Source organism: Trematomus bernacchii, unplaced genomic scaffold (genome assembly GCF_902827165.1).
Source record: "Trematomus bernacchii unplaced genomic scaffold, fTreBer1.1, whole genome shotgun sequence".
Taxonomy (NCBI): domain Eukaryota; kingdom Metazoa; phylum Chordata; class Actinopteri; order Perciformes; family Nototheniidae; genus Trematomus; species Trematomus bernacchii.
The window spans coordinates 248,115-260,670 of record NW_022987520.1 but is presented as its reverse complement, the minus strand read 5'-3'; positions in this window follow the sequence as shown (position 1 = coordinate 260,670).

Genomic DNA, 12,556 nt, shown 5'->3' with positions numbered 1-12,556 from the left:
GATGGGTTAAAAGCAGAGGCCAAATTTCACTGTGTGTGCTGTGTGCTCTGCATGTGTGACCATTAAAGAGGGTTTCATCCCTCCCTATTCTTCTATTGGATGGCAATGACAACAGAGCCTGCCAGCTAACCACTCAGAACAGACTGGGCTCTGGTTTCAGACAGAGGGTGACACCTGAACATCAGCAGGAGAGGACTCTTTAAAGTAGAGACACTACATACTGATATGCAACTGAACATCAGCAGGAGAAGACTCTTTAAAGTAGAGACACTACATACTGTTATACACCAGAACATCAGCAGGAGAGGACTCTTTAAAGTAGAGACACTACATACTGATATACACCTGAACATCAGCAGGAGAGGACTCTTTAAAGTAGAGACACTACATACTGATATACACCTGAACATCAGCAGGAGAGGACTCTTTAAAGTAGAGACACTACATACTGATATACACCTGAACATCAGCAGGAGAGGACTCTTTAAAGTAGAGACACTACATACTGATATACACCTGAACATCAGCAGGAGAGGACTCTTTAAAGTAGAGACACTACATACTGATATACACCTGAACATCAGCAGGAGAGGACTCTTTAAAGTAGAGACACTACATACTGATATACACCTGAACATCAGCAGGAGAGGACTCTTTAAAGTAGAGACACTACATACTGATATACACCTGAACATCAGCAGGAGAGGACTCTTTAAAGTAGAGACACTACTTTCTTCTACACAGTTTGTTTGTGAATTTGCTTTATTTGTACCAAAAGTTTAGTATACCTCAAAAATGCAGCATGAGAAGTTGATCACAGGAACGAACTCACAACAACAGCAGCACTATGAGCGTTATCTAATATTCAAACAGTGGGCGATGAAATGAGTAATTAAATATTTCTTTACACGGATCAAAATATATTCAATCTGTGTGAGACCACCTTAATCAATTAACATTAGTGTTTTGTTACCATAATAAAACAGCAGCGGAGACAATTAATCATTTATAATTCATTATACCACTGCTGGATCGAAATTAAAAATGAGAAATTGTGTTATTGTTATATCAGCATTGCATTACTTTAATTACATTAAGATGTTGGTTTATGGAATTATAATTCTAACTATCTGTGAGCACTAAAAGTTCAGTCCAAGTTTGGAAATAAATCACGTCTGCAGAGCCTGAATTATTTAAAAGTAAAACTGCCTTCAATACAGTGTTACTACCTGAGCCGAGGCAAGCCTGAGAAACACCTTTAAAATATATCTGTAACATAGTAATATACATTTTCTTATACAGACTTATATCCTATGTACAACAACATGCACTCCTTTATCACCGTTAGCATACTGGTTTCTATCAGGAAGGTAAACAGGTCGTATTTCCCTCTAATTTCTATTTTATATTGCTCTGAAAACATCTGAATGTATTCAATTTTTGCCCCGAATACAACAATTAACAAGATAGCATTTGACGGTGGTAAGATTTTGCCATCATTTATCTTTAACCAATGCAGTGCAGCAGGGCATGCAGCATAGCATGTGTTGTATAGCAAACATTTTAACAAGTATGTAAATGTATAATTAAATGTAAATGCACAAAGGCACAGACTGAACAGCTGTCTAACTCCAGAGCAGCTGTGGAAACAGTTTAGGGGAGAAACTCCAACGCCGTTCATCTCAAATGAGCGTTTAACCTGGTGAGTTAGCATTTTGTTAGCTTGTTAGCTTGAAGGTTTTGCTACGTTCGATCGATTTAAATGTTTTCTTAAAATGTTTGAATTGTGTTTGAATGCGTTTAATGAAATGTTGACAAGTTAAAAACCAGTCAGGATATGAATGTGACATGATTGTTGTTTGTAATAGTAAGCTTAGTAGCCGCTAAACGGTTTCTGCTAATGGTGGCTAAGCTAATGGTGGCTAAGCTAATGGTGGCTAAGCTAACGGTACGTCCACACGGCAGCATCGCGTTGAAGCTTGCCGGTGGGCGTGTCTGGCGTGCGACCAACAACCAATCACATTATCTTCTGCCCCGGACACACAAGCATGTGGTTTGATTGGCTAGAGCTTGTACTGGCATATGATTTGATTGGCTGGCGCTTCAAAAGTTGAACTTTTCTCAACTTTCGAAGCGAGCACAACGCACCACAATGCAGTTCGGCAAAGCGTGACGTCACCCCATTCAAAGTGAATGGGAAGCCTCTCCGTTGAAGCACGCAACGCTGCCGTGTGCACGTACTGTAAGGTTGGCTAAGCTAAATACAGGGCGCTTTGTGGGCATTGTGAGCTAATTATGCTCACTTGAACATGGCTATAAGCTAATTTGCATTTATTTAAATGTATGTGTATGAGAAATGAAGAAAGAAATAGACCGTTTTGTTCACATTTGTTCTTTTAGTCACTAAAACTACCAACAGAAAGTGAAAGGAGCTGCGAGCTGCTATGAATCAGTGCTCATGCATCATCTGGAGAAGAATATCTCTCCTCCTTCATGCAGGAGCTGTGATGTTTTGGGGGGTTTGAAGCCAAATGTGTGTAACTTCCAACATCCAACCAGCGTCAGAAAGACGGTGAATCTGCGCTGTGATCCTCCGTCAGTCTCTCTGCTGGCACAGCACGCTGATCAGGAGAGGAAAACTAAGTCTCAAATGTTGGGAAAAAGGGATTCAAAGAATGTTTTATCACAGCGGGATAAAATCAAGCCTGCATCCAAAGTGAAATAAATCCACTCTTGTACTATTATTCTGCTCTGGTTGTGATTTTATCAAGTAGGTCTGGGCGATATGGGGAAAATCAAATACCCAATACATCAAAAAAAAATCCAATGTGACTTACAATAAGTGCAATAAACCAAGAGAGACTGATTTTAAGCTTTATAAAAAAGTATTATTAAGGTTTAACACCAAGGAAGTAGCCGTATATAATCCCATCATGTGATTCATTCATCCAAATAAAGCACATTTGAGAATGTACATGTTACTGTAATTACTCTCAGTACCAGAAAGGTAGACACAGGTCTGCTCTGTAAGTGAACCATATTTTATTATATTTAAATTATGAGAGCCACAAATATAGCGATAAAGAGCTGGCTTGCGAGCTAAAGCTTACTAGCTTGTTAGATAACGTTTGCTAGCTCAGTGTCTATCTCTTATGTTATTTTATTACATGTGTTTTTGTCTTTATTTAATATATTCGTCTTTTAGTTGCACTGTGCATTTTACCATTTAGATTCCCAATATGTGATTAGTTTTTCCAAATAACGCATTTTTAAGAATGTACTGCCAGGGTAAACACAGGTCCACTCTGTAAGTTAAACCACAGGTAATCAAAAATAATAGTAATGTTAATTATGAGAGTGTAGAGGAATGAGTTTCTGTCTTTATTTAATATGTTCGTCTTTTATAGGCACTTTTAATAGTTGTTTTCAGCATCAAAGTAGTCGTTTAGATTCCCAATATGTCATTAGTTTTTTCCAAATACCGCATATTTAGGAATTTACGAACATTTTTGGAGCAGTGAGGAGCTGCTGGGTGTGTGAGAGCGTTAGTAAAGGTAGGCACACGAACCATAGGGTAAGAACAAATAGGAATAATTAAAGTTAGGAGAAAATGTGGAAGATAGCGAGCTAGATAGCTGAAAATAACTAGCTTGTTAGATAACGTTTGCTGGCTTAGTGTCTACCTGTTATTATTTTATTGCACACGATTTGATTGAAATGTAATGAAGCTCAGCGTAAGTTCAACCAGGAAGACCGTCTTTACTCATTAATTTACTATTTCCATGTCACTACTCTCTCTCCTCTCAATAAGCGATCGGGGGCGTCACTCCCCAGCTTAACCAATCACTTCACTCTATTCTCACAAGCCTATCATAGCGCTCCGCTAAACCTTTTTAATCTGCTCTCCCCCCTCTGTCAGCTGTCATTTCAGGTGACTCGACGCAACCAGAGTTCCCGTTAGAATATTTCTTTGCCGGTCAACATGTCCGTTAAAGTTGAAATCTTCCGGACAAAAGTAGAAAAGTGCCGGTCAAAGGTCTTCTTTGTTATTTATTGAGCTTTAAAACAAATTGATATGATTCGATATTAAACAAACTAATTATAGTAGATTAACTACATTATTCAAAAGTGTACAGTAATTTATAACACGGGAATAATAAACGGAGCGCTCTCTCCTTCTCCTGACAGCCCGTCAGTATCATGCAGCTCGCGGATCCAGTAATGAGTGACCCGACAGTAAAACTAAACATATCTATAACTAGTTTAGGTAGTTTGAGAGGTAATTAAAATAGCTACGTGTGATATTCTAACCTGAAGTGTGTTTTGCTCCGCTCACCGCTGCAGGTGATCATGCAGAGCTGCGTGTCGACTCGTCAGCAGCAGCCGATCTCTCTCTCCCGTCAGATTAGACTTCACTCGCGTTTATGTCCATATCGATCAGATCTAGCTAGTTCTAGCTAATGATATGACTACCTGCTTGTTAAAAGACACCTAAACAATAAGCGTCGCTATGCAACCGGGTGAGGCCACAAAGTATAGCGCAGCATTATGCATTTGTTTACATGCCCACCGGAACCCCGAGGCATTACCAACAGATCAACGCACAATCAACCCATACAGGACATCTCTTTCTCCACATTAAGTGTTAGACATTAGAATTGACTATTCTTGTCTGTCACATACTCTTTTGTCTGTCACATAAGTGGCGCAACTGATGCGGTATTGCGCTAAGGGGAAATTATTTTGACCGGACATTTTGACCGGAGAGATTTAGATTTGCCGGTCTTCAGCATATTTTACCGGTCATAGTCCGGTAATTACCGGCTAACGGGAACTCTGGACGCAACCCTCCTCCACCCCTTTTCACCTCCTGTCCCTCTGAATCAAGCTAAACCACTCCCCTTCAGACCGACCCCAACCATCCATTCACCACCACCAGGGTCAAGCTAAGCCCCTCCCCTTCAGACCGACCCCAACTATCCATTCACCACCACCAGTGTCTAGACCCAGGGGGGTTTCATCGGACCGGTTCTCCCCTCCCGAATGATACTCCTGCACAACGGGGCCTAATCGCCAAAACTCCATCACATTCATTTGTGTATTCCTGGCAATAAATATGTATTCTTACATCAACACCGTCTCTCCTGATTGAAATTTATTAGTCTTTTATCTACACGTCCATTTTACCATTTAGATTCCCACGTGTGATTACTTTGTCCAAATAACGCATATTTAGGAATGTACGCCATCTAAAGCTAACTAGCTTGTTAGATGGATAGCTAACGTTTGTAGTGTCTACCTGTTATGTTATTTTATTACATGTGTTTGTCTTTATTTAATATATTAGTCATTTTGTTTATGAAGCTACATTTCTCGTTGCAGGACAAACAGGTTTTCTGATAGTGAGTCTTGGAGTAAAATCTTCTGACTGTCTAGTTCCACAAACTGCTTTCGGGGGAAGGTAAAAATGACAGAGAGATGCATTTACACCTCTGTTTATAATGCAATTCGGTTTTCAATCTGTCTTCCATCTCCTTGGATGTGTTCACACTCTCTTTAACGATTGGAAAGCACCCACACCTCGTCAGCAGCTCCTCACTCTCTCCTCAACGTATGTCAAATTGTCATCGCCGACCAACACCTAACATGAATGCATGAGTAATAATCTCATCTAATAAATTGTAGTGTAAAAGTCACAGGGAACATTTTCCTGATTTGACCTGTTTAAATGCAGAAACTCTAAATCTCAGTTTTTTTTACGAGCACAACGACTACTTTTACTGTAACAGAGTATTCCTACACTCATATATATTATTCTGAAATGGACCAATCTGCACAATGACTACTTTTACTGTCGCTACTTTCACTATATTTTGATGATAATATTTTTCTACTTTTACTTGAGGAACATTTTGAATGCAGGACTTTTACTGTAACAGAGTATTCCTACACTCTGGTACTTCTACTTTTACTCAAGCACAAGATCTGAGTACTTCTACTTTTACTCAAGAACAAGATCTGAGTACTTCTACTTTTACTCAAGTACAAGATCTGAGTACTTCTACTTTTACTAGAGTACAAGATCTGAGTACTTCTACTTCTACTCAAGAACAAGATCTGAGTACTTCTACTTCTACTCAAGATTGTCCCACCTCTGGTTTTCTATCAGTATGTTATATTCTCCTCACCAACCCTTCATCTGTTTCCCAGACTTTAGAGACCTTCAGGGACCTGGTCTTCTTGCATCAGTCCCAGTTCTTGTACCGTAGTGACCCTCGCTCCCCAAATCTGGCATTAAGCCTCTTCTCTGCCGTTTCTGGTGAGAGGAGCTCAGCCATCTGAGACAGAGTCAACTAAAGTGCAGCTTAAAACGCAAGAGTTATCCCAGAGGAGGCAGAGAGTCAAGCCTTCAGCAGAGAGAGAGACAGGGAGAGAGGGGAGAGCGTTATTCAGGATCTACTCGGTATCTGCAAAAAGGGGATATTTAATTATTGCTGTAGAATGAATGCAGGGGGTAAAAATGTGCACCTGTTGTTGTAACTAAGGCCGTGTAAAAATGTGTTAGCTGACACTTTTATCCAAAGCAACTTACAATGACCAATTACAGGGACATTCTCCCTGGAGTAACTCAGGGCTAAGTGCCTTACTCAAGGGCACACTGGTGGTGGTGCTCCTGACGGGATATGAACTCACAACCTTCCGATCTTCAGCCCACCTCACTATCCATTAGACCACCACTATCACTATCAATGCTTAATAACTACCTGATCGTACCTTACAATAACTATGAACGTGGACTATGACTATAACTAGAAGATGATTTACGAAACGCTGGAGAGCTCGGCATGAAACACAAGAGGCAACGAGACAGTGAATGACTTATTATATATTATATATATAAGAGAGGAAGTGCGCGACAAACACATGAGGAAGACAGACTATCAAAACAAAACCCCGGAACTAAACTAAACATAAAACATGAACGTGAATAAAACTGAAACTTGACAAACATTTAAAACAGTTGACGACGCACAACAACGATTCGGGTCTGATTGACAAAAGGTACCTCTGCAACACGGGAAATCCTAACTCACAGTTAAAATACCCCTACATACCCTACTTTATCTCTTCCCAACCCTCCTCCCACTCCCATGGGTCTCAGACCACAGCTTTCTCCCCCCCAGTGAGTGCAGAGGCTGGATATAATGTGCAATAAGACATCACCTGAATCCTCCTCTGGACCCAATATGAGGGACTGACATAAGAACGTTAATACATTTAGCACGGAGCCGCCAGGAGTCCTCCACCTTGGCTCCAATATGAGAAGGCGTCGCCTCAGTCTCCTAGATTTGATCCAATACTGTCACTAACGTTTGTTATTGCCATTTGGACCTGTGAGTGACAGTGCTGCAAAATAGATGAGAGCTGTGGTGTAGAGGAAGATATCAGCAGCCATTGATGCGTTCATTCATCATTTATATCTGGAGATATGGTCAGCAAGATTTCATATCAATTTTAGATTATCCCCCCCCTGAGAAAGTCTGATAATAACTCGGCTAAAATGTACAATTTCCGTGGGAGAAAAGCCCCCTTTCCCCTGTGTAGGCTGGTGTTCTGAGCAGAGCATTCATTAGAGAGACAGATGACGGTGTTGGGAGATAACAGAGGAGGTGAGGACGCTCACAGTTAGAGGGACATTTTGAGTAATCATGATCCTTTATGTTTCCGAGCGTGATGGATTGACTTCCCGTGCAGAAATCTGGATGTGCAGCACGTCCACGAGAGAGAGAGAGAGAGCGGAGATAATGTTGATTTAAAGAGGTGAAGAATGGCTGCTTTATGAACTGCCTCTCCTTTATTAATCCAACAGTGAGAAACATGTGGTTATATATTCTCTCTCATGATAAGAAGGCACAGAGAATCACATATTCATTGAGATTTGAGCTTCCAGCAATCAGTGATGGGAAGTACATTTACTCAAGTATTGTACTATTTTCACATACATGTACTTCATTACCATTTTATGCTACCCCACACTTCTAACCCACTACATTTCAAAGGTAGATGTGTACTTTTACTGCACTACATGTATTTAACCCTCAGTTACTTTGTTCCTATAAAACACATGTTATGCTGATGATGCAGTACTTTATACACTAATGTACACAGTATTTATAGTATCTAAATTTGGTCCACAGATCTGAGTACTTCTACTTTTACTCAAGCACAAGATCTGAGTACTTCTACTTTTACTCAAGTACAAGATCTGAGTATTTCTACTTTTACTCAAGTACAAGATCAGAGTACTTCTACTTTTACTCAAGCACAAGATCTGAGTACTTCTACTTTTACTCAAGTACAAGATCTGAGTACTTCTACTTTTACTCAAGTACAATATCTGAGTACTTCTACTTTTACTCAAGCACAAGATCTGAGTACTTCTACTTTTACTCAAGTACAATATCTGAGTACTTCTCCCACTTCTGAATGTTTTTAAATGTATTGTTTGTGCCACCTCGCTCATTTTAGAGGAACTCGACCCCTAAACTACAAACTATATATCCCTAAATCTAAATAGTTAAAAAACTCTGCATATGAATGTAATATAAATAAGATGTGTTTTTGATTTTAGGATGAATTTACCCTCTAGATCCTTTCAGACAATATTTTTGTATTAAATTGGGATGGACATGAACTGATTTCAAGCTTTTAAATGTCCAAAAGTAATCTGCTTAAACCATCCCCATTGTTTTTTAGGGAGATTTCAGTCGATAAAAACGATATCTGCCAAGAGAAAGTTTGCCCAGTATTTCCAGAGCAAACGACTTCTGGTGAATTCAAGTTTCACTGCCTATTAACACAATAAAGGACGTACCAATAGGTGGTTGTAATACTTTTATTGTGGGGACGTTTATGGCCCTTGTTAGACCCAGAAATGTAGAAAATATTAAAAACTTGTTGCACAAATTTGCAATCAGGCCCGCCTCGTGCGATCAGAAGGTCAGACACATTTCAAACGTCTAATTTCAAAAAGGCATCGGCCTAATGAAATGTGCGAAATGAAAATGTGCCGTTAGAGCTCTCCGCTGAAGAGTTGCTTCATTAATTGCAGCGGGCTGTGATTATTCACAAGGGTTTATAATGAGGAGGGAGTCAGGAGTGTTTTATGCCGGATAATTGCAGCTCACTTCCTCCGGGGATCTACAGAAACATTGTCGAATCAACGGAGGCTGTTTGACCCTCGCTGCTTGAAATTGATTTGGAAGTGCACATCAAACAGATTGCTTTTGGTAAACATCACTCTTCCTTAATTTTACAGATGGTTCTGATGATACGCTGCGCAGCCATTAACACTTATCTGTTGAATCAGAAAAGGTGTCTGGAGGAGGAGGTGGAGGCGACATAAAATGCAAATTGATGAATATTTCCCTCAATTTCTCACTCCGTACTGAGATGTATAATCAGTTGTGAAAGGCCAGGCAATTGGAAAAGCTTGTCACCTTCTATTTCTTTGTAATATGCAATGAATAGAACTAAACGGCTACATGCTGTTTTTTCTGGTAGCGTGTCCTCGCTTGACAACTCGGACAAAGACGAGTAAATCTGTATTTTGAGGAGCAGGATTCAATTTATTCTCCAGGGTCTGTCTCTGGAAAGAACTTCATTTCACACTTTTGTTGTATTTAATTGTTTCCTGTTTCATTGCTCAATCTTCTTTTGCTCTAAACAGGGTTGGTGGTCATCGTGGCAAAACCAGCACATCTATAAAACAACCCAAAAACTGCCCATTGGCCAGTACAACCAGCACCAAATAACAAACAGCCATTTAAACAACACCAAAACCAGCCCAACAGCTAATACACAAGCCATAAAGTTAATAAAACCATAAAATGCACAATGGCCATTAAAAGCACAGAAAACGAGCCCTACAGCCAAAGAAACCTGCCAAAAAATGGTCCAAGAGCCATTAGAAACAGACGCAAAACAGCCAGACCTCCAAAGAAAACCATTAACCAATAAAAAAAGTGCACATCAGGCATGCTAATCAGAAGTAAAACAGCCCAACAGCCAATAAAACAGATGAAAACCAGCCCAACAGCTAACAAACAAGCCATACAAATAATAAAACCTTCCCGAAAAGATCCACAGCCAATACAACCAGACCAACAGCTAATAATAGCAACCAAAGAACATCAAAAATCACTGTTAAAATCACATGACAACAAGCCCAACAGCCAAAGAAATGCTGCCAACAATTAGCCTAAGAGCTATTTAAAAACAGACAAAAGCCAGCCCAACTGCCAAGAGAACAAACCAATTCTCTGGATATGGCCGTTTCCAATTTAAAATCAGATTTTATCACGCTGCAGCATGCGCTTCTTGATTCTAAACTGCTATTGAACAGTAAGAAAACCAAAGCAATGCTTTTTGCTCCCTAGTCAGCGTCCTCCTCTTGCCTCTCCATTGACACCCTTGATGGCGTTTCTGTTGAGTTTGTTGATACCTACAAATATCTGGGCTTTTGGTTGGACAGTAATCTGAACTTTAAACACCATATTGAAGTTTTAACAAAGAAATTGAAATTCACTCTTGGCTTCCTTTTCAGATTTAAATGTTGTTTTTCAATTTCATCCCGTAAAAGGTTGGTCTCTGGCTTATTCCTGTCCCAGCTGGACTACGGTGATACCATTTATAGATTTGCCTGTCCCACTGTTTTGGCCAAACTTGACCCACTTTACCATGCTGCACTGCGTTATATATCAAATGCACCCTATAGGACTCATCATTGCACACTGTATAGCCTAACTGGATGGTCCTCACTTACTATGCGTAGGATGCAGCACTGGTTTTTATTAATGTATAAAGCCATTTTAGGTAAGCTTCCACTGTATATATGTGTCAGATTTGCCCCAGTTTGTGACTCTTACAACCTCAGATCCAGTGCCTGGAGACGGGTCCAGGTTCCTGCTGTACGGACTGAGGCTGGAAAAAGGAGTCTTTTTCATTATGGTCCTTGGTCTTGGAATGACCTTCAATCACGCCTCAAACTGAGGGCACTTGTCTCTATATCATGTTTTAAATTGAAGTTGTCTGAAGTCCTCACCACCAGCTGCTCTTGCAGTAACAGGTAGTGTACTTTTTTTATTGTCCTAATGTGCACAATGTAGTGACTGCTTTTTCGTCTTTTGTTTTCTTTGTTATGTTCTCTGTATTTTATATGTTTGTGTTATGTGTAACGTTGCTGCCTTCTTGGCCAGGTCAGCATTGAAAATGAGATTTTATCTCAATGTTTTTATCTGGTTAAATAAAGGTTAAATAAAAATTAACCAATTAAAACATCCCAAATACACAATGGGCATCACAACCAGCCCAACAGCCAATGAATCCAGACCAAAAACAGTCAAAAAGCCAATAACACTCGCCCAACAACCACTATATGACAGCCTTAAAAGTGAATAAAACCAGATCAACAACCATTTCATTCAGCCAAACACAACCAATAAAAGCAGACCTAAAAAGGTGTCAGGTTTAGTAACAGAATTGTCCTTTACACCATTTCAACAGCAGACCTGACAATATGTCAAAACCAATACACACTCATTTTCAAGTCCAACAGCAAACCTTGAAATATCTTGAAATAACGCCATAAATGTCCCAGGCTGCTCGATATAAATACTGTTTCTACGTCACATGTGACCCGCTCTATCGAAATCAGTCGGAAGTCGCAACGGCTCATTTCACAATAAACGTGTTTTGTTTGATTTTAAACAAACAAAGTCTTGGCTTTCAGAATATGAAACTTTTATTTCCAAAATCACACGATAAATACATGTGTGAAGCTTGTAAAGGGAAGAAGGCACCTCTCACTCGCCACTCTGCTGTTCCGTAGCGCAGCCCCCCTCCCTCCGCTGACATTATGAATGCAAGGCGTATAGTAATCATAGATAACACGGCAGGGTCCGTTACAGTTTGTTTGTATCTGATTTCAAATAAACAAAGTCTTGGCTTTCAGAATATTAAACTTGTTTCGGCAAATTCAGATGATAAATACAGCTTTGAAAGCTTGTAGACATAATTACAAGCGGAGAACGGAGTAACTTAACGTCACAGCAGGCGTAACAACAGCCGGAGTGTTTTCCACGGGAAACAAACACAATACACACAAACGCAAAATTACACAAACACACACACACGTATACACACACACACACACACACACACACACACACACACACTCGCGAGCTTCCCCCAGACCAGTAATCCAAACGAACATATCTTCCCTCCGTAGTATTTTGATCATTTATTAGCCGCTAATAATCAATCAGATCGATGGATTCCAGAGAAGAGGAAACTTTGAAGGCCTTTTCCTCAAAATGATGACTCGGTGACAGTCATTATATCATGTGACATATTTTGCTTAATATTTGGAGTACAAAAACAATCCTGATATCATTAGAAAGCTAGGAATCTCCTCTTTCCAACAGTGTATACAACTCAAAATGTGTCTTCGGGTCAATGCGACTGATTTCGATGGAGCAGGTCACATTATGCATTT